Source organism: Cibotium barometz, chromosome 33, assembly GCF_041138505.1.
Source record: "Cibotium barometz isolate CiBa-2024 chromosome 33, ASM4113850v1, whole genome shotgun sequence".
NCBI classification, from domain to species: Eukaryota; Viridiplantae; Streptophyta; class Polypodiopsida; order Cyatheales; family Cibotiaceae; genus Cibotium; species Cibotium barometz.
Window position 1 is genome coordinate 48,450,063 of NC_141078.1, and position 19,606 is coordinate 48,469,668.

The following is a 19,606-nucleotide window of genomic DNA, read 5'->3' on the forward strand; positions in this document are numbered from 1 at the left end:
TTTTTTTTCTTTATGCATACTTCTATGCATGAAAATAAAAATGATAAAAGTAACACTTTTGATATAAAAATTTTCTTTTATGCATACTTCTATGCATGAAAATTAAAAATGATAAAAGTAACACTTTTGATATAAAAAATTTTCTTTTATGCATACTTCTATGCATGAAAATTAAAAATGATAAAAGTAACACTTTTGATATAAAAATTTTCTTTTATGCATACTTCTATGCATGAAAATTAAAAATGATAAAAGTAACACTTTTGATATAAAAAATTTTCCTTTATGCATACTTCTATGCATGAAAATTAAAAATGATAAAAGTAACACTTTTGATATAAAAATTTTCTTTTATGCATACTTCTATGCATGAAAATTAAAAATGATAAAAGTAACACTTTTGATATAAAAATTTTCTTTTATGCATACTTCTATGCATGAAAATTAAAAATGATAAAAGTAACACTTTTGATATAAAAAATTTTCCTTTATGCATACTTCTATGCATGAAAATTAAAAATGATAAAAGTAACACTTTTGATATAAAAAATTTTCTTTTATGCATACTTCTATGCATGAAAATTAAAAATGATAAAAGTAACACTTTTGATATAAAAAATTTTCTTTTATGCATACTTCTATGCATGAAAATTAAAAACGATAAAAGTAACACTTTTGATATAAAAATTTTCTTTTATGCATACTTCTATGCATGAAAATTAAAAATGATAAAAGTAACACTTTTGATATAAAAAATTTTCCTTTATGCATACTTCTATGCATGAAAATTAAAAATGATAAAAGTAACACTTTTGATATAAAAAATTTTCCTTTATGCATACTTCTATGCATGAAAATTAAAAATGATAAAAGTAACACTTTTGATATAAAAAATTTTCTTTTATGCATACTTCTATGCATGAAAATTAAAAATGATAAAAGTAACACTTTTGATATAAAAAATTTTCTTTTATGCATACTTCTATGCATGAAAATTAAAAATGATAAAAGTAACACTTTTGATATAAAAATTTTCTTTTATGCATACTTCTATGCATGAAAATTAAAAATGATAAAAGTAACACTTTTGATATAAAAAATTTTCCTTTATGCATACTTCTATGCATGAAAATTAAAAATGATAAAAGTAACACTTTTGATATAAAAAATTTTCTTTTATGCATACTTCTATGCATGAAAATTAAAAATGATAAAAGTAACACTTTTGATATAAAAATTTTCTTTTATGCATACTTCTATGCATGAAAATTAAAAATGATAAAAGTAACACTTTTGATATAAAAAATTTTCCTGTATGCATACTTCTATGCATGAAAATTAAAAATGATAAAAGTAACACTTTTGATATAAAAAATTTTCTTTTGTGCATACTTCTATGCATGAAAATTAAAAATGATAAAAGTAACACTTTTGATATAAAAATTTTCTTTTATGCATACTTCTATGCATGAAAATTAAAAATGATAAAGTTAACACTTTTGATATAAAAATTTTTCCTTTATGCATACTTCTATGCATGAAAATTAAAAATGATAAAAGTAACACTTTTGATATAAAAAATTTTCCTTTATGCATACTTCTATGCATGAAAATTAAAAATGATAAAAATAACACTTTTGATATAAAAATTTATCCATTATGCATACTTCTATGCATGAAATAAAAATGGTAAAAATAACACTTTTGATATAAAAATTTATCCATTATGCATACTTCTATGCATGAAATAAAAATGGTAAAAATAACACTTTTGATATAAAAACTTATCCTTTATGCATGATATTAAAATTCAATTTCTCCATGATTGTAATGAAATTCTTTCAATTAATCTAGGATGATAATTCCTAGAATATGGAAGGAAGTCCTCTTTTTATGCTTTGAATGAGATTATTTTATGCATAATTTTTATAAAAATTTTGCCATAGCTCCGCTGCTATGACTAATAAATCTCAATTTTTCTAAGGGATAATGCTTATCATTAAGAAAATAATTAAAATGATCTCTAATTGGATTATTAATCCATAATGGATTGAATCATCAATATACATAAACTAAAAGCATAGAAAAAAGCCATTAATTTGGCCTCAAGCATAGCTTAATCTTGGGTTAAGGAAAAGCTTTATGAAAAGCTTGATTTGGATTGAGAACGGTCATGAGTATGACCATTTCTTGAGTGAGAGAGAGAATTTACATAAAAATCATTAGAATTTAAACATAAATAAAAATTAACTTCAATAGCATTTATTAAATTATGTAACTCTTCACTACTATTCAAACTTCAATAGCATTTAAAAGACCATATCAATTAAACTTCTCAAGCTTGAGAGGGGTTGAGAAGAGAGAAACATTGAGAAATTATAGAAAGATCAATATTCACTAATTACCTTACAACTTGCTTGATTCTTTGTTCACGGTAGAGGCCCCCAACCAATCAATTGGTTAAGTATGTTGATGGAGCCACTAATGGGGATTGAAGAAAGAGGGAAGCTCCAAAAACTAGTGAATTATTAAATGAATTCACAGTTCTTGGCTTAAGTGGAGTAGAGTAACGATGCATAAACACTATATCTTTTTCAACAAGGGGGAGGCTTCTATTTATAGGAAAAATTGAGCTCCTAACCAAACAAACTGATTCTAGAATTTTCTAAATCAGTTTGGTCAATATTTGACCATTTTTAGGTCAGTTAAGCTAACTTTTTGGAACTAGACTTAAATGAGGAGAGAGGAGAGATGAAATATCTCAATTTTTATGAGTTTAAAACTCATTCAAGCATGTGAAATATGCACCTCCTTTAAAGAACTCCCTTTCCTTACATATGTGTCATAATGGAATCATTTTAATATTGCTCATATTTTTTTACTAATAAACCTTGTACATTTTCAACTCTTCATCTTATGTGAAATATGCACCTCCTTTAAAGAACTCCCCTTCCTTACATATGTGTCATAATGGAATCATTTTAATATTGCTCATAGTTTTTTTACTAATAAACCTTGTACATTTTCAACTCTTCATCTTATGTGAATTATGCACCTCCTTTAAAGAACTCCCCTTCCTTACATATGTGTCATAATGGAATCATTTTAATATTGCTCATAGTTTTTTACTAATAAACCTTGTACATTTTCAACTCTTCATCTTATGTGAAATATGCACCTCCTTTAAAGAACTCCCCTTCCTTACATATGTGTCATAATGGAATCATTTTAATATTGCTCATAGTTTTTTACTAATAAACCTTGTACATTTTCAACTCTTCATCTTATGTGAGCATTTACTCATTTTTGGATACCCAAAATATCTCATATTTTTAATATTGCTCATAGTTTTTTACTAATAAACCTTGTACATTTTCAACTCTTCATCTTATGTGAGCATTTACTCATTTTTGGGTATCTTCTTTTACAAATTGGATTTATCTCCTCCCTACACATGGATTGATGCTATTGGCCCATAGGAACCTTAATTGGACCATAATCCAAAAATTTCTGAAAATCTAGACCCTTAGGCTAAGGTCCTTTATACCCATTTCCAATTAATTCCAATTGCACATTGGAAAGTTCTTTTTGAATTTCTGTTTCAGGGGAACTTATTTTAATAAGATGAGTTATTTTTCTATCCAAAAATATTCATAATCTGAATATTCTCTCTCTAGAATAATTTTCTCTCTCTAGGCTAAAACAGTTAGAAACAAGGTCTTTATATTTCTGAAGAGGGATTGATTACAGGGGAAGATACTAGACATCAAAAAGGGGGTTGGGGGAGGAATCTTACACATCAGGTTCTACCTAAATCACTTGTGTCTAGGGGTTTTTTATTGAGTGCTACACACATGTGTTTCACTTGCTTACTTTGGACACTACGTTCATATACTCCGGATTGATGAGTTGGCCACCAATTTTAATGCTTCTTTTGGTATGATTAATGACCATTAGATGGCATGCATTAATTTTTATGATCAACTATGGTTTTCATGGATTCGAGGAGCTTCTATGCTTTCATCCATGGTTTTATAAGGATCTTTTGATCTTTTTGGATATTATCATGTGCTTTGAAGGTAGCATTTTCCTTTGTTTTTTGCATGTAATTTTGGAGTATATTTCTTGTACTCTTGTACATATTCCAACTTGGATACCTAGTTGCTTATGTATCTAGGTGAGTTATTTTTCTACCCCAACTTTAGTGTGTTTATTGGGTAGTTATCATTAGAAAGGTGTCAATAATTCAAATTCTTTTCTAATGATGTACTCGGAAAGAGTTATTCCTTGATGTGGTCTCAAGTATATAGAGATAGGTTTTAGTATGTGAAAGTCTAGGATAAGGCCATCTTATTCCTTTTATACTATAGGATTTTATTCATCTTTCCTAGATGACATACTAGGGAGTTTCAAAGTGGTAAGGTATGTAGGATAAGGCCATCTTATTCCTTTTATACAGGATTTTATTCATCTTTCCTAGACGACATACTAGGGAGTTTCAAAGTGGTAAGTTATGTATGGGTGGTATCATGGTGGTATGGGACGCTAGCGATCCCTCACATATATTATCTTATGGGATAATTTGGGCTCAAGATTGTTGCTTTGCTAACATCACTTGGCATGTTGACCTCAACATTCAAAGACAATCTCATTTTTTGACTTCACTTAAAGTTGTAGTGTAGACATTCTTTAGATAAACTTCTTTTATCTATAGCCTATATGTTTTGATGAGTGTAATCTCATTGGCATATTCACTTGTTGAAATTATTTTCTTTAGAGTTCAACAAGTTTATCTTATTGTGTTTGGATTTAGGAAATGTGGATTCTTCCTTTGATGGCATTAGTTCCATCCTTTAGGTGATTTATACAGTCCACCTGATGGTTTACGAATGTACATATGTGACTCATTGAGATGTTGATGACTCTCTATGTTGATATGGGTAACTCGGGACGCCGATAATACCATGTGCAGATGAGGGTATGTCGGGTCACCGAGATGGATACCTCGTTTCTGCTGTGTTGTTATAATGCCATGTTTTCCTACTTTATTATGGTTTACAAACGAGGAAACTTCTTTGAGTATGAATTCCTCTGATCATCAACAGTTTGATGGGCAAACAGATCGTGTGAATTAGATTGTAGAGGATATGCTTCGTGCATATATCTCTAGAAAAACATCATATTGGGAAAAATATCTTTCGGATGATGGAATTTACCTATAGCAATTTTAAACATATGGCTATTGCTTTTAGTCCGTTCATGCTTATATATGGGTATCAACCTAGGGCCACCTATTGAGCTTGATACATCGAGGGATTTCTTACGTGATATGTAGGAAAAGCTGTGACTGAAGCTCAAGATTCTATCAGGAGTGCTCAGGATAGGGCGCACGATTTTATGCTGATAGAGGATGCTCACCTCGATCTTTTGAACTAGGAGCGTGATTTATTTAAAAGTTCCTAAAGATTCTCATACTTTGTCAAACAGGAAAATGCTCGAATTTATCTCCTAGATATTGTGGTCCATTTTAAGTTATACATTGGATTGGCATGGTTGTGTATGAACTAGAACTGCCTCCACATGTTAGAGTTCAAGCTGGGAGGTGAGGATAACATAGATACTCCTCAAAAACTCGTTGAAGTCGAGGATTTATCATATGTTCCACATGAACCTGAAAAGGTACTTGAATTTAGGGAAAGGAAACTTTGTAGTTGACTAATCCTTGAGGTTAAAATTAGGTGGGAAAATAGGGAAATAGAGGATTCGACTTGGGAGTCGGTTGAGAGTGTTCAGCGCAGATTTCTTTCTTTTCATTGTAAGAAGGCAATGTTTTGAGAGAGGGCAAGGATGTTATATGCACATTATGTGTGCATATACTAGGAGGTTAACCCACACTAGACTTGTGAGCATGGGAGCATGGGAACAAGCTCTAGTGGAGCATGGGTTAGGACCTTAAGGGTTGAGGTTAGGGTCAGGCATCCAAGGGTCACACATGGGAAATGGAGAGTCAAGAGTCACTTGAGGGCCCTCCTATATAATAGGGGCATGGGGCACACTCAAGAGATGCCATCTTGATGTTTTCTTAAGGCTAGGTTATGATATGATATTCTCTTGTGTAGAGGATTATATCTACTCACCTACCATTTCACACTATAGCTAGTCATACCTCTTGATGGTATGGGACATCAAGGTAAAGGTATGATGTACTTCATTATAATTTATGTGTGCATCCCTTGGGGTCGGGTGGATGAGTTTATGCCTGATTTATGCATGTTTATGCATAACAATTATCTAGAGAGATCTTAGGGTTTTAACATATAGAAGGGACCGGATCACAACGCCATACCAATGCCCAATGCCTTAGACAAAAGCAGAAATGATATATTGCTCAATGAAATGCCCTACTATAAAGAAAACCCACGGATGCCTAGTGCTTGAGATACCTTAAAGCCACTAAGGTACACAATAAGTTTTCTAAGGATTGGGGTGAGGAATTGAGTAAGATATCAATTGAAGGGAAACATAAGGAGGGAGTCATCCTTCAAGAACTAGAAACGCCTAAGCTTATGAAAGTTGGGCATCGAAAACGAAACAAAGCTTTGGCAAAAGCTAAGCAAGAGGCCAGGAAAGTTATGGCTAAAATAAAAAGTGAGAATGAGGATAAACCAGACTTGCTATCAATACTAGACCATTTCAAAACCTACACAGTTGACAAATGAAAGGTGGTTTGATTGACATAAAATAGAGTTAAGGAAGATGGGTTGCCCACACATCATACGCAGCTAAAGTCAAGGAAGTTGATATTGCGGGACCAAGGGAGGAAGCCAAACCTATTTATATCACTAAGTCAAAGCCCCGACATTCGCGCTGTACATCCCGGCATTGAGAATTTCCTAGAAAAACACTGTTTATGAACATCCTGCTGATTACATGGTCAGATCTCTCAACAGAGGCGCCTTAACCTCAGCCACTATAGGGTTTTATTAGCCCCCCAAGTGAGCAACCTTGGGCTAAGAGGGCTCTTGGAAATTTTGCCTGTGGAGAGAGATCTACTGCAAACTCTAACAATCACCTATCTGGCACCATAGCCCCAAGAAGTGTAAAGCTTGGTTTTTTGGTTTTTAATCTCACTAATCTTCATTAAGAGTGAGTCTAATCACTTGTTGATCCTCCCTAGAGCCTGTTGTAGATCTGGAAGCCTGTATCTCAGAGTTTCTATATTGAGAGGAACATCATTAAGTCCTCATAAGCAAGTGATATTTAACATCTCCATTAGCAAAAGCATTGCATAAGCTTGGAGATGAGTTCTTCTTAGCAAAAGGGAAACCTCAAATCCAGCAAAGGGGAGCCATTATAGAGAGTGTTTCTAAACACTAAGTGTGTTCTTAAACACACTTAGTGTTTCTAAACACTAAGTGTGTTCTTAAACACTAATGGTGAATCTAATCACCACCAATACAAGTGTCATTAGATGCTAAAAATGTGCTCTTAAGCACTAATAGTGTTGCTAAACACTAATGGTGATCTTAATCACCAAAGAAAGTGTTCCTTGACACTAACGAAGCTCATCTCTATCAAAATTAGTGGTTGGGCACAAACCCTAAGTTTCATCATCTTAATCTATTTTTTATGCAACATCCTTGGCATGATTAAGGGTTGTTGCACTCTCGTAAGCTATTCTCTTTCTACTTAAGCCAAAACATAAAAAAGTTTCTGGTTTTTTTCTTCATAAATCAGCCCATTACACTCTTGTAATCTCCCTTCAATACCCAATGTGAAAGGAAAACACCCAAATTAAGAAGTTCTCAGGAGAGGGCTTCCACACTTGGCAAGTTCTTGTCAAGTACAAGATGATGTCCAAAGGTTTTTGGCCATTCATCTCCGGCACTAAGGTTATTGATCGAACTAAGGCTGAAGATATTGAAGATGATGAAAGGGCACAAGCCATCATCATGCTCTATCTTGATGAGGCTCTTATTCATCATGTGGACCAGCTTCCGACTCCAAAGGAGAAATGGGATGAGCTTGACAAGCTCTATGGAGCTCGTGGTGGTAAGAATTCCAAGATCTCACTTAAAATTGAATTTTTCAGCTTGGAGCTCAAAGAGGGAGATGGAATTGGAGCCTTTATCTCTCACTTGAAGGGCCTTATGGCTCAACTTGCATCAGTGATGAATGCAAGAATGGATGAAGATGATGCAGTGGCTATTTTGTTAAAAGCAGTCAAGAAGGTGTACCCCACTTTAGTTCACCACCCTCCTGAAGAACATACCTAATCCCACCCTTGAAGGAGTCATTCAATCTTGTCTTGATGAAGAAAAGAGGCCAAAGGGAGGAGCTTAATCTTCAAATGCATCGACTCCATTGAATATCGAACAAGCTTTATCACATCAAGTAAGCAAAGTAAGGTGTACCCATTGTAAAAAGGTAGGTCATTTTGCAAATAATTGTCAGATCAAATATCCCAACAAGATGAAATGTAACAAGTGTAAACAAATGGGACATATCACTTCTAAATGTCCCAACAAAGAGTCAGAGGCTAACTTTGTATCAACCTCTAACTCCTCTGAGAAGTTATTTTAAATCTCAATGTAACAACACTTATATTCCTAATCTTGTATGCCTAATGTTATAAAGGCAACCTATGTCCAATACCACATATTCCAAGTTTTTCATAGTTGGTATTGAGGGAGGGTATTAAAAGACTAAGGTCATGTAAAAGGGTAGGAGAAGGGTGTGTGTGTGAATGGACTTATGGTCCACTAGCTCACCTATTTAAAGGTGAGCTAGAAGGCATTTGTGTGAGAGCAAAGGCCAGAGTGTATTCATAAGCAACTTAATAAACAAGATGTATTCTTGTATTTTGTGAGTCTCTCTCCTCCACATATCTTGATGTAGCATGAGCACCACATTTTATCAACAATACTTAGTTCCAAGCTTGAGATTTGCAATGAGTAATCTTGACAAAAACATTGGAAGCAAGTCGAACGGATTGGGAGCATAAGCTAACAGCAGTCTTATGGGCATACCAAACATCATATATGATGGCGATGGGAGACACTTTTTTTGTGTTGAGGCAGTAATGCCAATGGAATACTTAGTTCCAAGCTTGAGAATTGTAGTGCAAGAACATTTGATGGAAAATGCATTAGTTGAAAGGCTAATCGATTTAGAGAAGCTTGATGAGACCAGACTAAGTGCATCACATGGACTTATGGTCGAAAAACTATGAAGAAAACATTGGTTCAACAATAACTTAAAATAAAAAGAACTGGAAATGGGGGACCTTGTTCTCATGTATGGTGTAGGGAGCACCAAAAAAAAAAAAGAAACTCAAGTACAGAGATCTAGGACTCTTTCGAGTGTCCAAGATCACACCTCAGGGGTTGGTTAGAATTGAGACAGTTGAGGCCGTACAAATGGAGGGTTACATCAATGGGAGCAAACTTAAAAAATATTTTGGACCACTGACCCAAGAGATGCTCTTGCAAGAACATCTTTTAAAACAACAGAAGGAACTCATAAAAGAAAAAATCCAGCAAGCTCAAAAAGAGGCTAAGGCAAGGGAGGCCAAAGCCAAATAGATACTCTAGAAGAGAATGTTGCGTGTGAACATGGCTTCACTAACTCTCCTCCTAGACGAAGATGAACAAAACATTGAGCCAGCGCGCTCGCGACTCAGGAAGAGACTCTCTACGACTGAATGTCATGGAACAAGAATTGCATTGATAGATACGGGATCAAGTCATAACCTGATCTCATATATGAGACATGGGTAGCCTTAGATAAACTGCACCTTGAAACCACCAATGCACAAGTACGCAGTGTGCACTTGACAACTATGAAAGCCAAGGGATTTTAAAGTGTTAATGTATCCATCAGAAATAATTCCTTGGTTGGAAAGGTGTTTATCAATGCATGCAGGTTTGATGGAGGAGGAAATGATCCTAAGACAATCTTGGATTTACACCAACAACTATAATATCCAATGGGAGAAGAGGACAACACTGTTGAATGAAGGAAACAATGTCATTTTCGTACCCTTATGGAGCATGATAAACATAGGGAAGCAGGCCATGATTGAGGATATAGAAACACTAAGCACGGAGACATCAGCTCATGTAGCAAAAAAGGCATCAATTCCACAATCCTTATGCAAAACGTAGCCCCAAGTCACAGGGTACACAACAGTGGGTGCCTAAGGGTCAACTTGGAAACCAACTCTACAAGGACGAGAAGGGCGTTAATAAGGAATCAACAAGTAAGGTTCAAAGAGGAGACAACGAATAGAGATGGTCTTCACAGAAGCAGGTAAGTTGTCGGTACTCCTAAAAAAACAACACTCCATAAAGCCTTCGTAAGCAATAGGTTCGAAAAGACTTACTAATATCACAAGGTTGTTACCATGGCAATACAACCATATGGGTGCCCAAACTCCACCCAGTGGCCACCGTTTTGCAAACACCTCCAAATACAAAGAAAAGGGAAATAAAGGCATTTAGAACCAACTCCCAACTAAAACCAATGCTAGGAGTGCACAAACATTGGTGTGGAGGAAGAAGGCAACCCAACATGATGGGTTGAATTTAACCAAACCACTACCTGTAAACCACCTCAATCAAGGAGCTAGCCAACAAGGACATTGAAAAGAAGAAAAACAAAGTGCAACAAATAGACACTGTTACAAGCCCCAATCCGAGGACTTAGTAGAAACACTGTTCAGTTGGGTGGACCAAAGAATCAAGCACTCTCACATGGAGTTAAAATGCCTGCAAAACAACACCTACCCATAAGTGCCAAAGTACCACCTTGGTTTCTATGGCAATAAAAAGATGAAGGTATCCATTACTCAAAAGATGGATACAAGGTAAAACTGGGTATCATTCACTTCTTTGAATGCATGGTTGAGTGTCTGAGCATGAATAGAAATATAGGTTATCAATCTTTCACACACATGGTCTAAAAAGGTTCACGCCATGAATTGGTACAAAACAGTTCACACCATGAACAGGTCTTAAATTTTTCACTCCGTGAATTGGTCTTAAATGTTTCACGCCGTGAATTGGTCTTAAAGGATTCACATTGTGAACCGGTCCAAAAGGCTTCACGCCATGAATTGGTCTTAAATGCTTCACGCTATGAAATGGTCTTAAAGGCTTCACGTTGTGAAGGCTTCACGCTATCAAATGGTTACTTTTTCTCGACCAATTGTAGGAATACATGTGGCATTCTTCATTAAGCCAGTCGCCTAGTCCAACAACTACACCATAAAATCGAGAATCCTTTCTCTTTCATCATTTTGTATTCATTGTTCGTTGTGTGTGCGCATCGAAGCATCAAGCATTCCCCTCATCACCTTCCTCCTCACTTCTTCGAGTACAAAACCGACACATACGGGTTTGAGGTGGGAGCTTGGGCCTTTCCTTTGCATTTTCTTTCCTTTCAAGTGTTCAAATCTTTCTTCTAAAATTACAAAAATTGTAATCATTGTGATTGACATTGTTAAACATTCTTTTGTTTATCATCCTTACACAAACCCTGCTCTGCGGTTCAATAAAATCACGCATTCATTAAATAAAATTAATCAAAAACAAAATCTAACTAATTCACGGCCCTAACTGAATCAGGCAAACAGCCGTTGATCTATTCATTTGAGAAGTCTTCAGGTTATTATTTCACTATTCGAGTTCTAAGCGTATTCCTATTATTCAATTTCATTATTAAAACTCTACTGATTCCAGCCTAACCCCATTTGACCCATGGGTTAGCCACCGCCCAACCACTGAAATTGGTAGAACCAGACAATTACTCACCCACCCATAATTGAATGCCTTTCTTAACTTTTGCTTTCGAATACAGATACGCATGCACTCCTCTTTAAACTTTAACTTACAGATGTCATAACTCAAAATTTCCATCCAGTCCTTGTTTCTTAAAAAAACAGTATCACTCTAGACTCTCCGTTGAGACCAGCTGGTCAGCAGAGCAGCAACAACAACGAGATCTAGTAACAAATTACAATAATCATTGGTCCATCATACAATATCTTCCAGGACATACGCATGGGTGTCCTAGGCACCACGAGCCTGTGTATCGCCTGGTTAGAACCCTCCAGGATCCTCCTTAGGTGTCCTAGCACTTCACTCAGGGACCGCTTTGTTGGCCCTCGTCCATTGTACCAGAAGCGCACCATTTTAACCGTACCGAGGCTGGTCAAGACCCGGGTAAGATTTGCCACACGTGAGCTGTCCTTTGAACACTCCCCACCAGTTGTTGCAACCAAACTTCCCTTAGAAAAACACATACCAAATGCTCCCTCTAGCATTATGGCATAAGACACTCCTTTAAGAAAACAGGGTTTCTATGCAAGTTTTCAGTTTGATTTTCTTTTGAATAAAATGAATATATCTTAAATCAGTATCCCCAAAACTTCATAATCGTAATACTAAAATTCAAAACAGAATTCCTCAAATTTCGTAACCTTGATCCTCAGATCAATTCGAACGGTCTTAACTTAGTTTCAGTTTGTGGGCATATTTTCCTGAACTGGTCACATCTTCTTTCCTCGAAATTGACGAAAGAGTTTGGTCTTAGTCATAGTCTGATTCAGGGTTCGAGTCTGATAAGGTTCTTCCTAAACTATTTTTCTCAAAAAGGGGTGTGATATTTCAGTTACTATTTTACTGAATTTCATTCACTAAATATTCACTTAACTGAATTCTAAATTAATCACAAATTCTAACGAGGAAAAGAATTTCTTTATGCATCTTTTTATGCATAGAAATTCAATGCAATAAAAATAACACTTTTATAAAAAAAATTCTATTATGCATCTTTCCATGCATAGAAATTGAATTCAATGAAAATAACACTTTTATAATAATAAAAAATCTATTATGCATCTTTCCATGCATAGAAATTGAATTGAATGAAAATAACACTTTTATAATAAGAATATTTCTATTATGCTTCTTTCCATGCATAGAAATTGAATTCAATGAAAATAACACTTTTATAATAAAAAAATTTCTATCATGCATCTTTCCGTGCATAGAAATTAAATCTAATGAAAATAACACTTTTATAATAAAAAAATTCTATTTTACATCTTTCCATGCATAGAAATTAAATCTAATGAAAATAACACTTTTATAATACAAAAATTTCCAATATGCATCTTTCTATGCATAGAAATTAATTTCAATAATTAATATCAATGATATCCATGCATATTCATAGGGAATATGTACATGGAGTAAATAAAAATATTTCTTTTAGAATGCACAAACGGTGGGAATTACCCTTTTAGAATAACATAAAGATAAACTTTATTTTCCACAAAATGTAAAAAAATTTTGCCATAACCTCCTTTATATGGCTGACCATTTCTCAATTTTTATATTCTAATATCAATTTAAAATTAATCCCAATTTGAAGTAAAGTACTCTAATCTACTTAATTTTCACTTTCTAGTGAGTAAACAATAAGAAAAGTTTAATCAATTCATTTATTACTCATTCTAGGATAAAGAAAGGCTGAATTCTTAAGTAAGACAATAGGGTGGCCTTTTCATCAAGGAATAACATCAAGATTCACTTTAATCAACTAAAAAAGGGCAAAGAAATAAAAAAACCATAGATTAGAAATTAAAAAGTAGAATTTTTAGCTTACATGGAGTTCTGTGAGCTTTCCTTTGGTTTGAGGGATTGAGGGTTCTAATCTTGTTTGGATCAAGAGAGTGGCCACCAATTCTTTTGGAGAGGATTTAGTCAAAAACAATTGAATTATCAAGTGAATTCAATGTAATTGAATTCACTTGATAATTCACTCTTGTTTGGATCAAGAGTGGCCACCAATTCTTTTGGAGAGGATTTAGTCAAAAATAATTGAATTATCAAATTCAATGTAATTGACTCTGGGAAGGAGTAGAGTAACAGTGCATAAATACTATTAATCTTTTACAAAGGGGAAAGCTTCTATTTATAGGAAAAAGTGAGCCTCAAACCAAGCAAACTGGTTCTAGAATTTTTCAGATCAGTTTGGTCAATTTTTGACCATTTTTGGGTCAGTTCAGCTTACTTTTTGGAACTAGACTTGAAATAGGAGAGAGGAGAGATAAAATATCTCATTTTATTGATTTAAAATGGAAAGCAATGATGAGAAAAAAGGCACCTCCTTCATGAGGGGGAATCCCAACTCTAAGGTGTCAAAATTTTATTTTTTTAATATTTCCTTTGGTCCTTAGTCCACTCTTCATCTTATGTGAGTATTTACTCATTTTTGGGGGATTTTTCTTTATTTTTTTAATTTATCTCCTCTTTCCCTACATTTGGATTAATCTGATTGGTCCCTCAAAACCTTAATCCAAAATTTTCAAAAAATCTGGACCCTTAGGCTAAGACCCTTAGGCTAAGGTCTTTTGAGAGAAGATTATAATTTAATTCTAATGCACCTTAGGAAATTCTTTTTAAACTTCTGTTTCGGGGGAATTTATTTTAATAACAAAGGATAGCTTTCCATCCAAAGATATCTAAAAATTGAGTTACCTCTCTCTAGAATATTTTCTTTTTCTAGGCCAAAACAGGTAGAAACAAGATCTTTTATTATTCTGAAAAAAGGGGATTGATTACGGGGAAAGAAACTAGACATCTTGAGGGGCTAGGGAGGAATCTTACATTCTCTCCCACTTGAAGAATGCGAGATGTCCTCATCTCGCAAACTGGGGGTAATCTCACATCAGTTCGGCTTCTTTCTCCCAGGTGGCGTCTTCAAAAGGATAGAACTTCCATTTGACTAATAATTCTCTAAAAATTCTATTCCTGAGAACCTTCTCTTGAACATCAAGGATTTCTTTAGGTTGGAGTTCTGTCAGCCCTTGGGTTAAAGAAGTTAAGAGTTCATCATTAAGCACATGATTCGCACTCGATACATACTTCTTAAGTAGGCTGACATGAAATACATTATGTACTTTGAGATGAGGAGGCAGAAGAAGTTCATAGGCTAAGTCGCCTACTTTCTTTGTAATCAGATATGGTCCATAGTATTTGGGGGATAACTTCTTGTAATTTCCAAGAGATAGAGAACTTCTTTTGGGGCATACGCGAATGAAGACCATATCTGCTTCTTTGAATTTTCTGTCAGACCTCTCTTATCTACATACTGCTTCTGTCTATCTTGGGCAGCTCTTAAATCTTTGCGGATTGACTGCATCTGTTGCTCCATGTCATCAAGCATCTGTCTGGACATCTTAACCACCCTAATCAATGGGTCGAACCAAGTTAATGGTGTTAGGCAGTCTTGTCCATACAGAGCTTTGAAAGGGCTCATCCTGATGCTTCGGTGATAAGAGGCATTGTAGGCGAACTCAACTAGGTGCAAATAGCTTAGCCACTTCTTGGGTTCCCTGCCACCACAGCATGAAAGTTTGAAGCACTTCTCGGGGTTTGGAACCTTTTAAAGTTTGAGGGTGCAGGCTTTGGCGAGACCTTGACAACAAATGCCTTGGCAAAGTCCTTTGCCATTCTGACAGCTTCCGCCATTGAGACTGGTTTGGCATTTTTCACTAAAGTGTCCAATGGCTCGTTCATTCCTCAAATGAATCTGGCCATCAGCTACTCTTCATCCAAAAGTGGAGAATATTTGAGGAGAAGGGAGTATGCCTGATGGTATTCTTCAATTGTCTGGCTATCCTGCTTCAATTCCAAGAACTCATTCATTTTGGTTTCCCAAAAGCCCGGAGGATAGAACCTCCTTTGAGGTTGAGGTAAGCTTTAAGATCTGACCAGGTCTGTGTATTACGGTCGAGACGGTTTGTCTTGCAATGGTTCCTCCATGCAAGACATTTCCATAATTTTTAATCTCGTGAGAGCCATATTACTCCTCTCATTGTTGTAACCGGTAACATCAAAATACTCTTCCATTGCCTCAATCCATTTTTCCACTGTTTCTCCTAACTATTCCCCTTCACCCTTAAATGGACCAGGTTGGGATCGGTGCAGGGCTTTATGAATGTCCGGATCTAACTCTTCATCATCGGTAAGAGGATACGACTGCCTAGCACGGGTCGCGCGCCTCATGATTCTAACAAAACGAGATTTTTGTCAACTTAACTTCGTCATCAGATTTATGATTATTTAATTTTTGAGATTTATTTCTTAAATAATAATTATTCCATCATAATTATTAAAAACAAGATTTACTTTGATAATTTTTATTACCAACCACGAAAACTATTTGGAATTTTTTGTTATTATCAAAAATTTTGATATATACATAGAGCGTCTCGGCTCCAAAAGTCACTGCCTCAATCGCGTATGCATAAAATACTGTAATGGAGACATGCTATGATATACACAATTCATCACTAAGATAAAGGTGCTGTAATTCTGCTTCTAGGAATAAAGCGGCTTAGAAGTGTAAAAATTTGGCAAGAATTTCTAAAATTTCAGGGCGAATGATTAAAGAGTTGGACATAATGAACAACTCCTAGCCTTATCAAGATCATGGCTAGTGATATTCTGCGTGAGTCTTTGAAGTTGATTGGTATTGACGTTAACACATCGCCCTCCAGAGAACCACATGTGCTGACGTCGCTCTACTGGATCAGGGAAGTATAGATTCTCAAAGTGACGAGCGAGCCTCACTCTGCTTTCTCGGGTCACATCTAAAAATCCAATTTAATTTATGAGTTTTCAATTTATGAATTCATTTCAAACATAATCTTAGCAAGTGAAAATATTTTTTTGCAAAATAAGTGTCCGAACACGAGACTAATTTGGTGGTCATTCCGAAATCGAGAAACCGAGAAAATTTCCCTTGCCCCCGGGAGGACGGACGAAGCGGTCCCTGAGTGAAGTGCCAGGACACGTAAAGAGGATCCTGTGGGGTTTTGACCAGGGGATGCATGAGCTCGTGGTGCCTAGGACACCCATGCATATGTCATGGAAGATATTGTATGATGGACCAATGATTATTGTAATCTCGTTAACTGGATCTCGTGACTAGCTGGTCTCAAAGGAGAGTCCAAAAGAGTGATACTATTTTTTTTTAGAAACAAGGATTGGATAAAAATTTTGAGTTATGACATCTGTAATCAATAACTGTTTGTCAATGGATTGTTTTATAAGTTAAAGTTTACAGAGGAGTGTGTGCGTATCTGTATTCGAAAGTAAAAGTTAAGAAAGGCATTCAATTATGGGTGGGTGAGTAATTGTCTGGTTCTACCAATTTTAGTGGTTGGGCGGTGGCTAACCCATGGGTCAAATGGGGTTAGGCTGGAATCAATAGAGTTTTAATAATAATGAAATTTAATAATAGGAATACGCTTAGAACTCGAATAGTTAAATAATAACCTGAAGACTTCTCAAATGAATAGATCAACGGCTGGGCCTGATTCAGTTAGGAAAAAAGCGTTGATTTCTTCAAGACAAGTCTGTAATAGTTTTCCTTCCAACCGGTCAGCAAAACGAGATCCAATAACAGATTACAATAATCATTGGTCTATCATACAACATCTGCATGGGTGTTCTAGGCACCGCGAGCTTGTGCATCCCTTGGTCAGAACCCCACCACAGGATCCTCCTTACGTGTCCTAGCACTTCACTCAGGGACCGCTTCGTCGGCCCTCGTCCCATCATACCGGAAGCCCACCATTTTAACCGTACCGAGGCCGGAGGGTTTTATTAGCCCCCCAAGTGAGTGACCTTGGGCTAAGAGGGCTCTTGGAAATTTTGCCTGTGGAGAGAGATCTACTACAAACTCTAACAGTCACCTGTCTGACAGCCATAGCCCCAAGAAGTGTAAAGCTTGGTTTTTTGGTTTTTAATCTCACTAATCTTCATTAAGAGTGAGTCTAATCACTTGTTGATCCTCCCTAGAGCCTGTTGCAGATCTGGAAGCCTGTATCTCAGAGTTTCTATATTGAGAGGAACATCATTAAGTCCTCATAAGTAGCATACAATGAAAACCTTACCATCATATTTGGGAGAATATGAGAACTGTTCTCAAACCTTGAGGATACCCTCCATGCATAGAAGGTTGACAAAGGAGATGGATATGGGTATCGTGCAAGCTATTTTGTCAGCACCAGTGGCTTGTACCTTACCTTTGCTTGATTTGATAAAGCTTCGACCTGAGTTGTGGAATGATATTGCCACATGTTTGTCAGAGCAGGTATTGCTACAAAAGGGTCACCATCATTGTACTATACACCCTGAGACAAAGCATGTTATGCCAGTTCCTATCAACAAAGTAGGAAAATTTTGTGAGGACGATCAGGGAAATGCTACCCTCCCATTAGAAGTGCGAGTAGCTTTGACTGCAATACTTGATAGTGGTGCAGGAGTGGGCATTGTGACAAGGTCCATTTGGGAAAAGTGGGGCAAACCAGCTATTAGGAGTACTAGGATGCGCTTGCAGCTAGCAGATGGAAGCTTAGAACATCCCCTTGGGCTGCTTGAGAACATATTGGTCACCACATGTGGGATTGAATATGAGCACACCTTTGCAGTAGTGGATTTTGGAAAACATCCAAACTATGAAGTGATATTGGGTAGACCATTCATGCGACAATTTCAAATGATTCAAGATTGGGGATACAATTATTTGTACCTCCGACATGATTCTGTCATCACAAGGGTCAACCTAAAGAATCACTCATATCGTGATGTAACAAGGTCTCCAATAGATGAGTTTGATTCTGCTTCATCTGAGGGCTCAAGAGTTACATTGTCAGATGGGCGAGAAGATCTGTGGATGTGTGGAGCCTCATGTAGGGATTTCAACACTGAGAGACTTAAGGGTAATCGAAGTGTATCAGATGAGGCATACATTCCACAACCCTTCCCTGAGCACTTAATTGATCCACTAGAATGGAGTCATGTCCTTGCAACATTATCGACATGTGCTTTACCTAAGCCAATTCAATTTTGTGACTCAGATGGATATGACATTATTCCTATACGAATGGTACAACCACGTGACCTTCTAGATGTTTTGTACTATGGGGATGTATCCACAACAGCACTGCATGTAGAGGAAGTCTCAGTGGAGGATTTAACACTCGAATCTGCTAATGATGCTGATAAGGAAGATGGATGGGACTCTGATTTTGATAATGATGTGATAATCCCTGAGGAAGAGTTAGGAAAGGCACGCCTGCTCTTGAGAGGAAGGGAGGTTCAAGTAGAGATCCCTCGAAGCCGACCGAAACGTAAATGCTGTAAGAGCCATAAGAGAATCCGTAAACAAGATGAGAGGGAACGACATGAGAGAATACAAAAAGAAAAGGAGGAGTTTAAGAATGAACACTCTCGACCACCACCTCACTTCTCAGGAAAGAATGGATATCTATACTATGTCCAAGCACAAGATAGTATCAAAGACCAAGTAAAACGATCAGATGGATTCCAACCAGGAGAAAAGCTAAAAACTGTTAGCAAAAATCGTAAAAAATGAAGAAACAAAAACCAAAACTCAAGTCTAAAACCGATTCAAAAGAGAATGTCGGAAGTGCAAAGATAACGGTTGAACAAAAAAATCTGATGCAAGATTGCAAAGGAGAGCTCAAAACTGCATGGTCTTCAATGAGTGACGACTCAAGTGGACA